Consider the following 16,202-nt stretch of genomic DNA (forward strand, 5'->3'; position numbering starts at 1 on the left):
TATGAAATGTTTTAGAAAAATTTTTGAAAATTTTTTTTGAAAAGACAATTTTTTTTCAATAATGTTCACGTTTAGTACGTAAAAAAACTTTCCTAGACAATTTTTAATGACGTTAGTTCCAAACTAAAAGAATTAGATAGTTTCGCAAAAAAAAATTATTTTTCACTGTATGAAATGTCTTAGAAAAATTTTTGAAAATGTTTTTTGAAAAGACAATTTTTTTTCAATAATGTTCACTTTTAGTACGTAAAAAAACTTTCTTAGACAATTTTTAATGACGATAGTTCCAAACTAAAAGAATTAGATAGTTTCGCAAAAAAAAAATTATTTTTCACTGTATGAAAGGTCTTAGAAAAATTTTTGAAAAAGTTTTTTGAAAAGACAATTTTTTTTCAATAATGTTCACTTTTAGTACGTAAAAAAACTTTCTTAGACAATTTTTAATGACGTTAGTTCCAAACTAAAAGAATTAGATAGTTTCGCAAAAAAAAATTATTTTTCATTGTATGAAATGTCTTGGAATAATTTTTGAAAAAGTTTTTTGAAAAGACAATTTTTTTTCAATAATGTTCACTTTTAATACGTAAAAAAACTTTCTTAGACAATTTTTAATGACGTTAGTCCCAAACAAAAAGAATTAGATAGTTTCGCAAAAAAAAATTATTTTTCACTGTATGAAATGTGTTAGAAAAATTTTTGAAAATGTTTTTTGAAAAGACAATTTTTTTTCAATAATGTTCACTTTTAGTACGTAAAAAAACTTTCTTAGACAATTTTTAATGACGTTAGTTCCAAACTAAAAGAATTAGATAGTTCCGCAAAAAAAAATTATTTTTCATTGTATGAAATGTCTTGGAAAAATTTTTGAAAAAGATTTTGAAAAGACAATTTTTTTTCAATAATGTTCACTTTTAGTACGTAAAAAACTTTCTTAGACAATTTTTAATGACGTTAGTTCCAAACTAAAAGAATTAGATAGTTTCGCAAAAAAAAATTATTTTTCACTGTATGAAATGTTTTAGAAAAATTTTTGAAAATTTTTTTTGAAAAGACAATTTTTTTTCAATAATGTTCACTTTTAGTACGTAAAAAAACTTTCTTAGACAATTTTTAATGGTGTTAGTTCCAAACTAAAAGAATTAGATAGTTCCGCAAAAAAAAATTATTTTTCACTGTATGAAATGTCTTAGAAAAATTTTTGAAAAAGATTTTGAAAAGACAATTTTTTTCAATAATATTCGCTTTTAGTACGTAAAAAAACTTTCTTAGACAATTTTTAATGACGTTAGTTCCAAACTAAAAGAATTAGATAGTTTCGCAAAAAAAAATTATTTTTCACTGTATGAAATGTCTTGGAATAATTTTTGAAAAGTTTTTTGAAAAGACAATTTTTTCTCAATAATGTTCACGTTTAGTACGTAAAAAAACTTTCTTAGACAATTTTTAATGACGTTAGTTCCAAACTAAAAGAATTAGATAGTTTCGCAAAAAAAAATTATTTTTCACTGTATGAAATGTTTTAGAAAAATTTTTGAAAATTTTTTTTGAAAAGACAATTTTTTTTCAATAATGTTCACGTTTAGTACGTAAAAAAACTTTCCTAGACAATTTTTAATGACGTTAGTTCCAAACTAAAAGAATTAGATAGTTTCGCAAAAAAAAATTATTTTTCACTGTATGAAATGTCTTAGAAAAATTTTTGAAAATGTTTTTTGAAAAGACAATTTTTTTTCAATAATGTTCACTTTTAGTACGTAAAAAAACTTTCTTAGACAATTTTTAATGACGATAGTTCCAAACTAAAAGAATTAGATAGTTTCGCAAAAAAAAAATTATTTTTCACTGTATGAAAGGTCTTAGAAAAATTTTTGAAAAAGTTTTTTGAAAAGACAATTTTTTTTCAATAATGTTCACTTTTAGTACGTAAAAAAACTTTCTTAGACAATTTTTAATGACGTTAGTTCCAAACTAAAAGAATTAGATAGTTTCGCAAAAAAAAATTATTTTTCATTGTATGAAATGTCTTGGAATAATTTTTGAAAAAGTTTTTTGAAAAGACAATTTTTTTTCAATAATGTTCACTTTTAATACGTAAAAAAACTTTCTTAGACAATTTTTAATGACGTTAGTCCCAAACAAAAAGAATTAGATAGTTTCGCAAAAAAAAATTATTTTTCACTGTATGAAATGTGTTAGAAAAATTTTTGAAAATGTTTTTTGAAAAGACAATTTTTTTTCAATAATGTTCACTTTTAGTACGTAAAAAAACTTTCTTAGACAATTTTTAATGACGTTAGTTCCAAACTAAAAGAATTAGATAGTTTCGCAAAAAAAAATTATTTTTCACTGTTTGAAATGTCTTAGAAAAATTTTTGAAAAAGTTTTTTGAAAAGACAATTTTGTTTCAATAATGTTCACTTTTAGTACGTAAAAAAACTTTCTTAGACAATTTTTAATGACGTTAGTTCCAAACTAAAAGAATTAGATAGTTTTGCAAAAAAAAATTATTTTTCACTGTATGAAATGTCTTGGAATAATTTTTGAAAAGTTTTTTGAAAAGACAATTTTTTTTCAATAATGTTCACGTTTAGTACGTAAAAAAACTTTCCTAGACAATTTTTAATGACGTTAGTTCCAAACTAAAAGAATTAGATAGTTTCGCAAAAAAAAATTATTTTTCACTGTATGAAATGTCTTAGAAAAATTTTTGAAAATGTTTTTTGAAAAGACAATTTTTTTTCAATAATGTTCACTTTTAGTACGTAAAAAAACTTTCTTAGACAATTTTTAATGACGTTAGTTCCAAACTAAAAGAATTAGATAGTTTCGCAAAAAAAAATTATTTTTCACTGTATGAAAGGTCTTAGAAAAATTTTTGAAAAAGTTTTTTGAAAAGACAATTTTTTTTCAATAATGTTCACTTTTAGTACGTAAAAAAACTTTCTTAGACAATTTTTAATGACGTTAGTTCCAAACTAAAAGAATTAGATAGTTTCGCAAAAAAAATTATTTTTCACTGTATGAAATGTCTTGGAATAATTTTTGAAAAAGTTTTTTAAAAAGACAATTTTTTTCAATAATGTTCACTTTTAATACGTAAAAAAACTTTCTTAGACATTTTTTAATGACGTTAGTTCCAAACTAAAAGAATTAGATAGTTTCGCAAAAAAAAACTATTTTTCACTGTATGAAATGTCTTAGAAAAATTTTTGAAAATTTTTTTTGAAAAGACAATTTTTTTTCAATAATGTTCACTTTTAGTACGTAAAAAAACTTTCTTAGACAATTTTTAATGACGTTAGTTCCAAACTAAAAGAATTAGATAGTTTCGCAAAAAAAAATTATTTTTCACTGTATGAAATGTCTTGGAATAATTTTTGAAAAGTTTTTTGAAAAGACAATTTTTTCTCAATAATGTTCACGTTTAGTACGTAAAAAAACTTTCTTAGACAATTTTTAATGACGTTAGTTCCAAACTAAAAGAATTAGATAGTTTCGCAAAAAAAAATTATTTTTCACTGTATGAAATGTTTTAGAAAAATTTTTGAAAATTTTTTTTGAAAAGACAATTTTTTTTCAATAATGTTCACGTTTAGTACGTAAAAAAACTTTCCTAGACAATTTTTAATGACGTTAGTTCCAAACTAAAAGAATTAGATAGTTTCGCAAAAAAAAATTATTTTTCACTGTATGAAATGTCTTAGAAAAATTTTTGAAAATGTTTTTTGAAAAGACAATTTTTTTTCAATAATGTTCACTTTTAGTACGTAAAAAAACTTTCTTAGACAATTTTTAATGACGATAGTTCCAAACTAAAAGAATTAGATAGTTTCGCAAAAAAAAAATTATTTTTCACTGTATGAAAGGTCTTAGAAAAATTTTTGAAAAAGTTTTTTGAAAAGACAATTTTTTTTCAATAATGTTCACTTTTAGTACGTAAAAAAACTTTCTTAGACAATTTTTAATGACGTTAGTTCCAAACTAAAAGAATTAGATAGTTTCGCAAAAAAAAATTATTTTTCATTGTATGAAATGTCTTGGAATAATTTTTGAAAAAGTTTTTTGAAAAGACAATTTTTTTTCAATAATGTTCACTTTTAATACGTAAAAAAACTTTCTTAGACAATTTTTAATGACGTTAGTCCCAAACAAAAAGAATTAGATAGTTTCGCAAAAAAAAATTATTTTTCACTGTATGAAATGTGTTAGAAAAATTTTTGAAAATGTTTTTTGAAAAGACAATTTTTTTTCAATAATGTTCACTTTTAGTACGTAAAAAAACTTTCTTAGACAATTTTTAATGACGTTAGTTCCAAACTAAAAGAATTAGATAGTTTCGCAAAAAAAAATTATTTTTCACTGTTTGAAATGTCTTAGAAAAATTTTTGAAAAAGTTTTTTGAAAAGACAATTTTGTTTCAATAATGTTCACTTTTAGTACGTAAAAAAACTTTCTTAGACAATTTTTAATGACGTTAGTTCCAAACTAAAAGAATTAGATAGTTTTGCAAAAAAAAATTATTTTTCACTGTATGAAATGTCTTGGAATAATTTTTGAAAAGTTTTTTGAAAAGACAATTTTTTTTCAATAATGTTCACGTTTAGTACGTAAAAAAACTTTCCTAGACAATTTTTAATGACGTTAGTTCCAAACTAAAAGAATTAGATAGTTTCGCAAAAAAAAATTATTTTTCACTGTATGAAAGGTCTTAGAAAAATTTTTGAAAAAGTTTTTTGAAAAGACAATTTTTTTTCAATAATGTTCACTTTTAGTACGTAAAAAAACTTTCTTAGACAATTTTTAATGACGTTAGTTCCAAACTAAAAGAATTAGATAGTTTCGCAAAAAAAATTATTTTTCACTGTATGAAATGTCTTGGAATAATTTTTGAAAAAGTTTTTTAAAAAGACAATTTTTTTCAATAATGTTCACTTTTAATACGTAAAAAAACTTTCTTAGACATTTTTTAATGACGTTAGTTCCAAACTAAAAGAATTAGATAGTTTCGCAAAAAAAAATTATTTTTCACTGTATGAAATGTCTTAGAAAAATTTTTGAAAAAGTTTTTTGAAAAGACAATTTTTTTTCAATAATGTTCGCGTTTAGTACGTAAAAAAACTTTCTTAGACAATTTTTAATGACATTAGTTCCAAACTAAAAGAATTAGATAGTTTCGCAAAAAAAAATTATTTTTCACTGTATGAAATGTCTTGGAATAATTTTTGAAAAGTTTTTTGAAAAGACAATTTTATCTCAATAATGTTCACGTTTAGTACGTAAAAAAACTTTCTTAGACAATTTTTAATGACGTTAGTTCCAAACTAAAAGAATTAGATAGTTTCGCAAAAAAAAATTATTTTTCACTGTATGAAATGTCTTAGAAAAATTTTTGAAAATTTTTTTTGAAAAGACAATTTTTTTTCAATAATGTTCACTTTTAGTACGTAAAAAAACTTTCTTAGACAATTTTTAATGACGTTAGTTCCAAACTAAAAGAATTAGCTGGTTCCGCAAAAAAAAATTATTTTTCATTGTATGAAATGTCTTGGAAAAATTTTTGAAAAAGATTTTGAAAAGACAATTTTTTTTCAATAATGTTCACTTTTAGTACGTAGAAAACTTTCTTAGACAATTTTTAATGACGTTAGTTCCAAACTAAAAGAATTAGATAGTTTCGCAAAAAAAAATTATTTTTCACTGTATGAAATGTCTTGGAATAATTTTTGAAAAAGTTTTTTGAAAAGACAATTTTTTTTCAATAATGTTCACTTTTAATACGTAAAAAAACTTTCTTAGACAATTTTTAATGACGTTAGTCCCAAACAAAAAGAATTAGATAGTTTCGCAAAAAAAAATTATTTTTCACTCTATGAAATGTGTTAGAAAAATTTTTGAAAATGTTTTTTGAAAAGACAATTTTTTTTCAATAATGTTCACTTTTAGTACGTAAAAAAACTTTCTTAGACAATTTTTAATGACGTTAGTTCCAAACTAAAAGAATTAGATAGTTTCGCAAAAAAAAATTATTTTTCACTGTTTGAAATGTCTTAGAAAAATTTTTGAAAAAGTTTTTTGAAAAGACAATTTTGTTTCAATAATGTTCACTTTTAGTACGTAAAAAAACTTTCTTAGACAATTTTTAATGACGTTAGTTCCAAACTAAAAGAATTAGATAGTTTTGCAAAAAAAAATTATTTTTCACTGTATGAAATGTCTTGGAATAATTTTTGAAAAGTTTTTTGAAAAGACAATTTTTTTTCAATAATGTTCACGTTTAGTACGTAAAAAAACTTTCCTAGACAATTTTTAATGACGTTAGTTCCAAACTAAAAGAATTAGATAGTTTCGCAAAAAAAAATTATTTTTCACTGTATGAAAGTGTCTTAGAAAAATTTTTGAAAATGTTTTTTGAAAAGACAATTTTTTTTCAATAATGTTCACTTTTAGTACGTAAAAAAACTTTCTTAGACAATTTTTAATGACGTTAGTTCCAAACTAAAAGAATTAGATAGTTTCGCAAAAAAAAATTATTTTTCACTGTATGAAATGTCTTAGAAAAATTTTTGAAAAAGTTTTTTGAAAAGACAATTTTTTTTCAATAATGTTCACTTTTAGTACGTAAAAAAACTTTCTTAGACAATTTTTAATGACATTAGTTCCAAACTAAAAGAATTAGATAGTTTCGCAAAAAAAATTATTTTTCACTGTATGAAATGTCTTGGAATAATTTTTGAAAAAGTTTTTTGAAAAGACAATTTTTTTCAATAATGTTCACTTTTAATACGTAAAAAAACTTTCTTAGACATTTTTTAATGACGTTAGTTCCAAACTAAAAGAATTAGATAGTTTCGCAAAAAAAAATTATTTTTCACTGTATGAAATGTCTTAGAAAATTTTTGAAAAAGTTTTTTGAAAAGACAATTTTTTTTCAATAATGTTCGCTTTTAGTACGTAAAAAAACTTTCTTAGACAATTTTTAATGACATTAGTTCCAAACTAAAAGAATTAGATAGTTTCGCAAAAAAAAATTATTTTTCACTGTATGAAATGTCTTGGAATAATTTTTGAAAAGTTTTTTGAAAAGACAATTTTTTCTCAATAATGTTCACGTTTAGTACGTAAAAAAACTTTCTTAGACAATTTTTAATGACGTTAGTTCCAAACTAAAAGAATTAGATAGTTTCGCAAAAAAAAATTATTTTTCACTGTATGAAATGTTTTAGAAAAAGTTTTGAAAATTTTTTTTGAAAAGACAATTTTTTTTCAATAATGTTCACGTTTAGTACGTAAAAAAACTTTCCTAGACAATTTTTAATGACGTTAGTTCCAAACTAAAAGAATTAGATAGTTTCGCAAAAAAAAATTATTTTTCACTGTATGAAATGTCTTAGAAAAATTTTTGAAAATGTTTTTTGAAAAGACAATTTTTTTTCAATAATGTTCACTTTTAGTACGTAAAAAAACTTTCTTAGACAATTTTTAATGACGATAGTTCCAAACTAAAAGAATTAGATAGTTTCGCAAAAAAAAAATTATTTTTCACTGTATGAAAGGTCTTAGAAAAATTTTTGAAAAAGTTTTTTGAAAAGACAATTTTTTTTCAATAATGTTCACTTTTAGTACGTAAAAAAACTTTCTTAGACAATTTTTAATGACGTTAGTTCCAAACTAAAAGAATTAGATAGTTTCGCAAAAAAAAATTATTTTTCACTGTATGAAATGTCTTGGAATAATTTTTGAAAAAGTTTTTTGAAAAGACAATTTTTTTTCAATAATGTTCACTTTTAATACGTAAAAAAACTTTCTTAGACAATTTTTAATGACGTTAGTCCCAAACAAAAAGAATTAGATAGTTTCGCAAAAAAAAATTATTTTTCACTGTATGAAATGTGTTAGAAAAATTTTTGAAAATGTTTTTTGAAAAGACAATTTTTTTTCAATAATGTTCACTTTTAGTACGTAAAAAAACTTTCTTAGACAATTTTTAATGACGTTAGTTCCAAACTAAAAGAATTAGATAGTTTCGCAAAAAAAAATTATTTTTCACTGTTTGAAATGTCTTAGAAAAATTTTTGAAAAAGTTTTTTGAAAAGACAATTTTGTTTCAATAATGTTCACTTTTAGTACGTAAAAAAACTTTCTTAGACAATTTTTAATGACGTTAGTTCCAAACTAAAAGAATTAGATAGTTTTGCAAAAAAAATTATTTTTCACTGTATGAAATGTCTTGGAATAATTTTTGAAAAGTTTTTTGAAAAGACAATTTTTTTTCAATAATGTTCACGTTTAGTACGTAAAAAAACTTTCCTAGACAATTTTTAATGACGTTAGTTCCAAACTAAAAGAATTAGATAGTTTCGCAAAAAAAAATTATTTTTCACTGTATGAAATGTCTTAGAAAAATTTTTGAAAATGTTTTTTGAAAAGACAATTTTTTTTCAATAATGTTCACTTCTAGTACGTAAAAAAACTTTCTTAGACAATTTTTAATGACGTTAGTTCCAAACTAAAAGAATTAGATAGTTTCGCAAAAAAAAATTATTTTTCACTGTATGAAAGGTCTTAGAAAAATTTTTGAAAAAGTTTTTTGAAAAGACAATTTTTTTTCAATAATGTTCACTTTTAGTACGTAAAAAAACTTTCTTAGACAATTTTTAATGACGTTAGTTCCAAACTAAAAGAATTAGATAGTTTCGCAAAAAAAATTATTTTTCACTGTATGAAATGTCTTGGAATAATTTTTGAAAAAGTTTTTTAAAAAGACAATTTTTTTCAATAATGTTCACTTTTAATACGTAAAAAAACTTTCTTAGACATTTTTTAATGACGTTAGTTCCAAACTAAAAGAATTAGATAGTTTCGCAAAAAAAATTATTTTTCACTGTATGAAATGTCTTAGAAAAATTTTTGAAAAAGTTTTTTGAAAAGACAATTTTTTTTCAATAATGTTCGCTTTTAGTACGTAAAAAAACTTTCTTAGACAATTTTTAATGACATTAGTTCCAAACTAAAAGAATTAGATAGTTTCGCAAAAAAAAATTATTTTTCACTGTATGAAATGTCTTGGAATAATTTTTGAAAAGTTTTTTGAAAAGACAATTTTATCTCAATAATGTTCACGTTTAGTACGTAAAAAAACTTTCTTAGACAATTTTTACTGACGTTAGTTCCAAACTAAAAGAATTAGATAGTTTCGCAAAAAAAAATTATTTTTCACTGTATGAAATGTCTTAGAAAAATTTTTGAAAAAGTTTTTTGAAAAGACAATTTTTTTTCAATAATGTTCGCTTTTAGTACGTAAAAAAACTTTCTTAGACAATTTTTAATGACGTTAGTTCCAAACTAAAAGAATTAGATAGTTTTGCAAAAAAAAATTATTTTTCACTGTATGAAATGTCTTGGAATAATTTTTGAAAAGTTTTTTGAAAAGACAATTTTTTTTCAATAATGTTCACGTTTAGTACGTAAAAAAACTTTCCTAGACAATTTTTAATGACGTTAGTTCCAAACTAAAAGAATTAGATAGTTTCGCAAAAAAAAATTATTTTTCACTGTATGAAAGTGTCTTAGAAAAATTTTTGAAAATGTTTTTTGAAAAGACAATTTTTTTTCAATAATGTTCACTTTTAGTACGTAAAAAAACTTTCTTAGACAATTTTTAATGACGTTAGTTCCAAACTAAAAGAATTAGATAGTTTCGCAAAAAAAAATTATTTTTCACTGTATGAAAGGTCTTAGAAAAATTTTTGAAAAAGTTTTTTGAAAAGACAATTTTTTTTCAATAATGTTCACTTTTAGTACGTAAAAAAACTTTCTTAGACAATTTTTAATGACATTAGTTCCAAACTAAAAGAATTAGATAGTTTCGCAAAAAAAATTATTTTTCACTGTATGAAATGTCTTGGAATAATTTTTGAAAAAGTTTTTTGAAAAGACAATTTTTTTCAATAATGTTCACTTTTAATACGTAAAAAAACTTTCTTAGACATTTTTTAATGACGTTAGTTCCAAACTAAAAGAATTAGATAGTTTCGCAAAAAAAAATTATTTTTCACTGTATGAAATGTCTTAGAAAATTTTTGAAAAAGTTTTTTGAAAAGACAATTTTTTTTCAATAATGTTCGCTTTTAGTACGTAAAAAAACTTTCTTAGACAATTTTTAATGACATTAGTTCCAAACTAAAAGAATTAGATAGTTTCGCAAAAAAAAATTATTTTTCACTGTATGAAATGTCTTGGAATAATTTTTGAAAAGTTTTTTGAAAAGACAATTTTTTCTCAATAATGTTCACGTTTAGTACGTAAAAAAACTTTCTTAGACAATTTTTAATGACGTTAGTTCCAAACTAAAAGAATTAGATAGTTTCGCAAAAAAAAATTATTTTTCACTGTATGAAATGTTTTAGAAAAAGTTTTGAAAATTTTTTTTGAAAAGACAATTTTTTTTCAATAATGTTCACGTTTAGTACGTAAAAAAACTTTCCTAGACAATTTTTAATGACGTTAGTTCCAAACTAAAAGAATTAGATAGTTTCGCAAAAAAAAATTATTTTTCACTGTATGAAATGTCTTAGAAAAATTTTTGAAAATGTTTTTTGAAAAGACAATTTTTTTTCAATAATGTTCACTTTTAGTACGTAAAAAAACTTTCTTAGACAATTTTTAATGACGATAGTTCCAAACTAAAAGAATTAGATAGTTTCGCAAAAAAAAAATTATTTTTCACTGTATGAAAGGTCTTAGAAAAATTTTTGAAAAAGTTTTTTGAAAAGACAATTTTTTTTCAATAATGTTCACTTTTAGTACGTAAAAAAACTTTCTTAGACAATTTTTAATGACGTTAGTTCCAAACTAAAAGAATTAGATAGTTTCGCAAAAAAAAATTATTTTTCACTGTATGAAATGTCTTGGAATAATTTTTGAAAAAGTTTTTTGAAAAGACAATTTTTTTTCAATAATGTTCACTTTTAATACGTAAAAAAACTTTCTTAGACAATTTTTAATGACGTTAGTCCCAAACAAAAAGAATTAGATAGTTTCGCAAAAAAAAATTATTTTTCACTGTATGAAATGTGTTAGAAAAATTTTTGAAAATGTTTTTTGAAAAGACAATTTTTTTTCAATAATGTTCACTTTTAGTACGTAAAAAAACTTTCTTAGACAATTTTTAATGACGTTAGTTCCAAACTAAAAGAATTAGATAGTTTCGCAAAAAAAAATTATTTTTCACTGTTTGAAATGTCTTAGAAAAATTTTTGAAAAAGTTTTTTGAAAAGACAATTTTGTTTCAATAATGTTCACTTTTAGTACGTAAAAAAACTTTCTTAGACAATTTTTAATGACGTTAGTTCCAAACTAAAAGAATTAGATAGTTTTGCAAAAAAAATTATTTTTCACTGTATGAAATGTCTTGGAATAATTTTTGAAAAGTTTTTTGAAAAGACAATTTTTTTTCAATAATGTTCACGTTTAGTACGTAAAAAAACTTTCCTAGACAATTTTTAATGACGTTAGTTCCAAACTAAAAGAATTAGATAGTTTCGCAAAAAAAAATTATTTTTCACTGTATGAAATGTCTTAGAAAAATTTTTGAAAATGTTTTTTGAAAAGACAATTTTTTTTCAATAATGTTCACTTCTAGTACGTAAAAAAACTTTCTTAGACAATTTTTAATGACGTTAGTTCCAAACTAAAAGAATTAGATAGTTTCGCAAAAAAAAATTATTTTTCACTGTATGAAAGGTCTTAGAAAAATTTTTGAAAAAGTTTTTTGAAAAGACAATTTTTTTTCAATAATGTTCACTTTTAGTACGTAAAAAAACTTTCTTAGACAATTTTTAATGACGTTAGTTCCAAACTAAAAGAATTAGATAGTTTCGCAAAAAAAATTATTTTTCACTGTATGAAATGTCTTGGAATAATTTTTGAAAAAGTTTTTTAAAAAGACAATTTTTTTCAATAATGTTCACTTTTAATACGTAAAAAAACTTTCTTAGACATTTTTTAATGACGTTAGTTCCAAACTAAAAGAATTAGATAGTTTCGCAAAAAAAATTATTTTTCACTGTATGAAATGTCTTAGAAAAATTTTTGAAAAAGTTTTTTGAAAAGACAATTTTTTTTCAATAATGTTCGCTTTTAGTACGTAAAAAAACTTTCTTAGACAATTTTTAATGACATTAGTTCCAAACTAAAAGAATTAGATAGTTTCGCAAAAAAAAATTATTTTTCACTGTATGAAATGTCTTGGAATAATTTTTGAAAAGTTTTTTGAAAAGACAATTTTATCTCAATAATGTTCACGTTTAGTACGTAAAAAAACTTTCTTAGACAATTTTTACTGACGTTAGTTCCAAACTAAAAGAATTAGATAGTTTCGCAAAAAAAAATTATTTTTCACTGTATGAAATGTCTTAGAAAAATTTTTGAAAAAGTTTTTTGAAAAGACAATTTTTTTTCAATAATGTTCGCTTTTAGTACGTAAAAAAACTTTCTTAGACAATTTTTAATGACATTAGTTCCAAACTAAAAGAATTAGATAGTTTCGCAAAAAAAAATTATTTTTCACTGTATGAAATGTCTTGGAATAATTTTTGAAAAGTTTTTTGAAAAGACAATTTTATCTCAATAATGTTCACGTTTAGTACGTAAAAAAACTTTCTTAGACAATTTTTAATGACGTTAGTTCCAAACTAAAAGAATTAGATAGTTTCGCAAAAAAAAATTATTTTTCACTGTATGAAATGTCTTAGAAAAATTTTTGAAAATTTTTTTTGAAAAGACAATTTTTTTTCAATAATGTTCACTTTTAGTACGTAAAAAAACTTTCTTAGACAATTTTTAATGACGTTAGTTCCAAACTAAAAGAATTAGATAGTTCCGCAAAAAAAAATTATTTTTCATTGTATGAAATGTCTTGGAAAAATTTTTGAAAAAGATTTTGAAAAGACAATTTTTTCTCAATAATGTTCACTTTTAGTACGTAAAAAACTTTCTTAGACAATTTTTAATGACGTTAGTTCCAAACTAAAAGAATTAGATAGTTTCGCAAAAAAAAATTATTTTTCACTGTATGAAATGTTTTAGAAAAATTTTTGAAAATTTTTTTTGAAAAGACAATTTTTTTTCAATAATGTTCACTTTTAGTACGTAAAAAAACTTTCTTAGACAATTTTTAATGGTGTTAGTTCCAAACTAAAAGAATTAGATAGTTCCGCAAAAAAAAATTATTTTTCACTGTATGAAATGTCTTAGAAAAATTTTTGAAAAAGATTTTGAAAAGACAATTTTTTTCAATAATATTCGCTTTTAGTACGTAAAAAAACTTTCTTAGACAATTTTTAATGACGTTAGTTCCAAACTAAAAGAATTAGATAGTTTCGCAAAAAAAAATTATTTTTCACTGTATGAAATGTCTTGGAATAATTTTTGAAAAAGTTTTTTGAAAAGACAATTCTTTTTCAATAATGTTCACTTTTAATACGTAAAAAAACTTTCTTAGACAATTTTTAATGACGTTAGTCCCAAACAAAAAGAATTAGATAGTTTCGCAAAAAAAAATTATTTTTCACTGTATGAAATGTGTTAGAAAAATTTTTGAAAATGTTTTTTGAAAAGACAATTTTTTTTCAATAATGTTCACTTTTAGTACGTAAAAAAACTTTCTTAGACAATTTTTAATGACGTTAGTTCCAAACTAAAAGAATTAGATAGTTTCGCAAAAAAAAATTATTTTTCACTGTTTGAAATGTCTTAGAAAAATTTTTGAAAAAGTTTTTTGAAAAGACAATTTTGTTTCAATAATGTTCACTTTTAGTACGTAAAAAAACTTTCTTAGACAATTTTTAATGACGTTAGTTCCAAACTAAAATAATTAGATAGTTTTGAAAAAAAAAATTATTTTTCACTGTATGAAATGTCTTGGAATAATTTTTGAAAAGTTTTTTGAAAAGACAATTTTTTTTCAATAATGTTCACGTTTAGTACGTAAAAAAACTTTCTTAGACAATTTTTAATGACGTTAGTTCCAAACTAAAAGAATTAGATAGTTTCGCAAAAAAAAATTATTTTTCACTGTATGAAATGTCTTAGAAAAATTTTTGAAAATTTTTTTTGAAAAGACAATTTTTTTTCAATAATGTTCACTTTTAGTACGTAAAAAAACTTTCTTAGACAATTTTTAATGACGTTAGTTCCAAACTAAAAGAATTAGATAGTTCCGCAAAAAAAAATTATTTTTCATTGTATGAAATGTCTTGGAAAAATTTTTGAAAAAGATTTTGAAAAGACAATTTTTTCTCAATAATGTTCACTTTTAGTACGTAAAAAACTTTCTTAGACAATTTTTAATGACGTTAGTTCCAAACTAAAAGAATTAGATAGTTTCGCAAAAAAAAATTATTTTTCACTGTATGAAATGTTTTAGAAAAATTTTTGAAAATTTTTTTTGAAAAGACAATTTTTTTTCAATAATGTTCACTTTTAGTACGTAAAAAAACTTTCTTAGACAATTTTTAATGGTGTTAGTTCCAAACTAAAAGAATTAGATAGTTCCGCAAAAAAAAATTATTTTTCACTGTATGAAATGTCTTAGAAAAATTTTTGAAAAAGATTTTGAAAAGACAATTTTTTTCAATAATATTCGCTTTTAGTACGTAAAAAAACTTTCTTAGACAATTTTTAATGACGTTAGTTCCAAACTAAAAGAATTAGATAGTTTCGCAAAAAAAAATTATTTTTCACTGTATGAAATGTCTTGGAATAATTTTTGAAAAAGTTTTTTGAAAAGACAATTCTTTTTCAATAATGTTCACTTTTAATACGTAAAAAAACTTTCTTAGACAATTTTTAATGACGTTAGTCCCAAACAAAAAGAATTAGATAGTTTCGCAAAAAAAAATTATTTTTCACTGTTTGAAATGTCTTAGAAAAATTTTTGAAAAAGTTTTTTGAAAAGACAATTTTGTTTCAATAATGTTCACTTTTAGTACGTAAAAAAACTTTCTTAGACAATTTTTAATGACGTTAGTTCCAAACTAAAAGAATTAGATAGTTTTGCAAAAAAAAATTATTTTTCACTGTATGAAATGTCTTGGAATAATTTTTGAAAAGTTTTTTGAAAAGACAATTTTTTTTCAATAATGTTCACGTTTAGTACGTAAAAAAACTTTCCTAGACAATTTTTAATGACGTTAGTTCTAAACTAAAAGAATTAGATAGTTTCGCAAAAAAAAATTATTTTTCACTGTATGAAAATGTGTTAGAAAAATTTTTGAAAATGTTTTTTGAAAAGACAATTTTTTTTCAATAATGTTCACTTTTAGTACGTAAAAAAACTTTCTTAGACAATTTTTAATGACGTTAGTTCCAAACTAAAAGAATTAGATAGTTTCGCAAAAAAAAATTATTTTTCACTGTTTGAAATGTCTTAGAAAAATTTTTGAAAAAGTTTTTTGAAAAGACAATTTTGTTTCAATAATGTTCACTTTTAGTACGTAAAAAAACTTTCTTAGACAATTTTTAATGACGTTAGTTCCAAACTAAAAGAATTAGATAGTTTTGCAAAAAAAAATTATTTTTCACTGTATGAAATGTCTTGGAATAATTTTTGAAAAGTTTTTTGAAAAGACAATTTTTTTCAATAATGTTCACGTTTAGTACGTAAAAAAACTTTCCTAGACAATTTTTAATGACGTTAGTTCCAAACTAAAAGAATTAGATAGTTTCGCAAAAAAAAATTATTTTTCACTGTATGAAATGTCTTAGAAAAATTTTTGAAAATGTTTTTTGAAAAGACAATTTTTTTTCAATAATGTTCACTTTTAGTACGTAAAAAAACTTTCTTAGACAATTTTTAATGACATTAGTTCAAAACTAAAAGAATTAGATAGTTTCGCAAAAAAAAATTATTTTTCACTGTATGAAATGTCTTGGAATAATTTTTGAAAAGTTTTTTGAAAAGACAATTTTTTCTCAATAATGTTCACGTTTAGTACGTAAAAAAACTTTCTTAGACAATTTTTAATGACGTTAGTTCCAAACTAAAAGAATTAGATAGTTTCGCAAAAAAAAACTATTTTTCACTGTATGAAATGTCTTAGAAAAATTTTTGAAAATTTTTTTTGAAAAGACAATTTTTTTTCAATAATGTTCACTTTTAGTACGTAAAAAAACTTTCTTAGACAATTTTTAATGACGTTAGT

Source organism: Aplidium turbinatum, chromosome 3, assembly GCF_918807975.1.
Source record: "Aplidium turbinatum chromosome 3, kaAplTurb1.1, whole genome shotgun sequence".
NCBI lineage: Eukaryota > Metazoa > Chordata > Ascidiacea > Aplousobranchia > Polyclinidae > Aplidium > Aplidium turbinatum.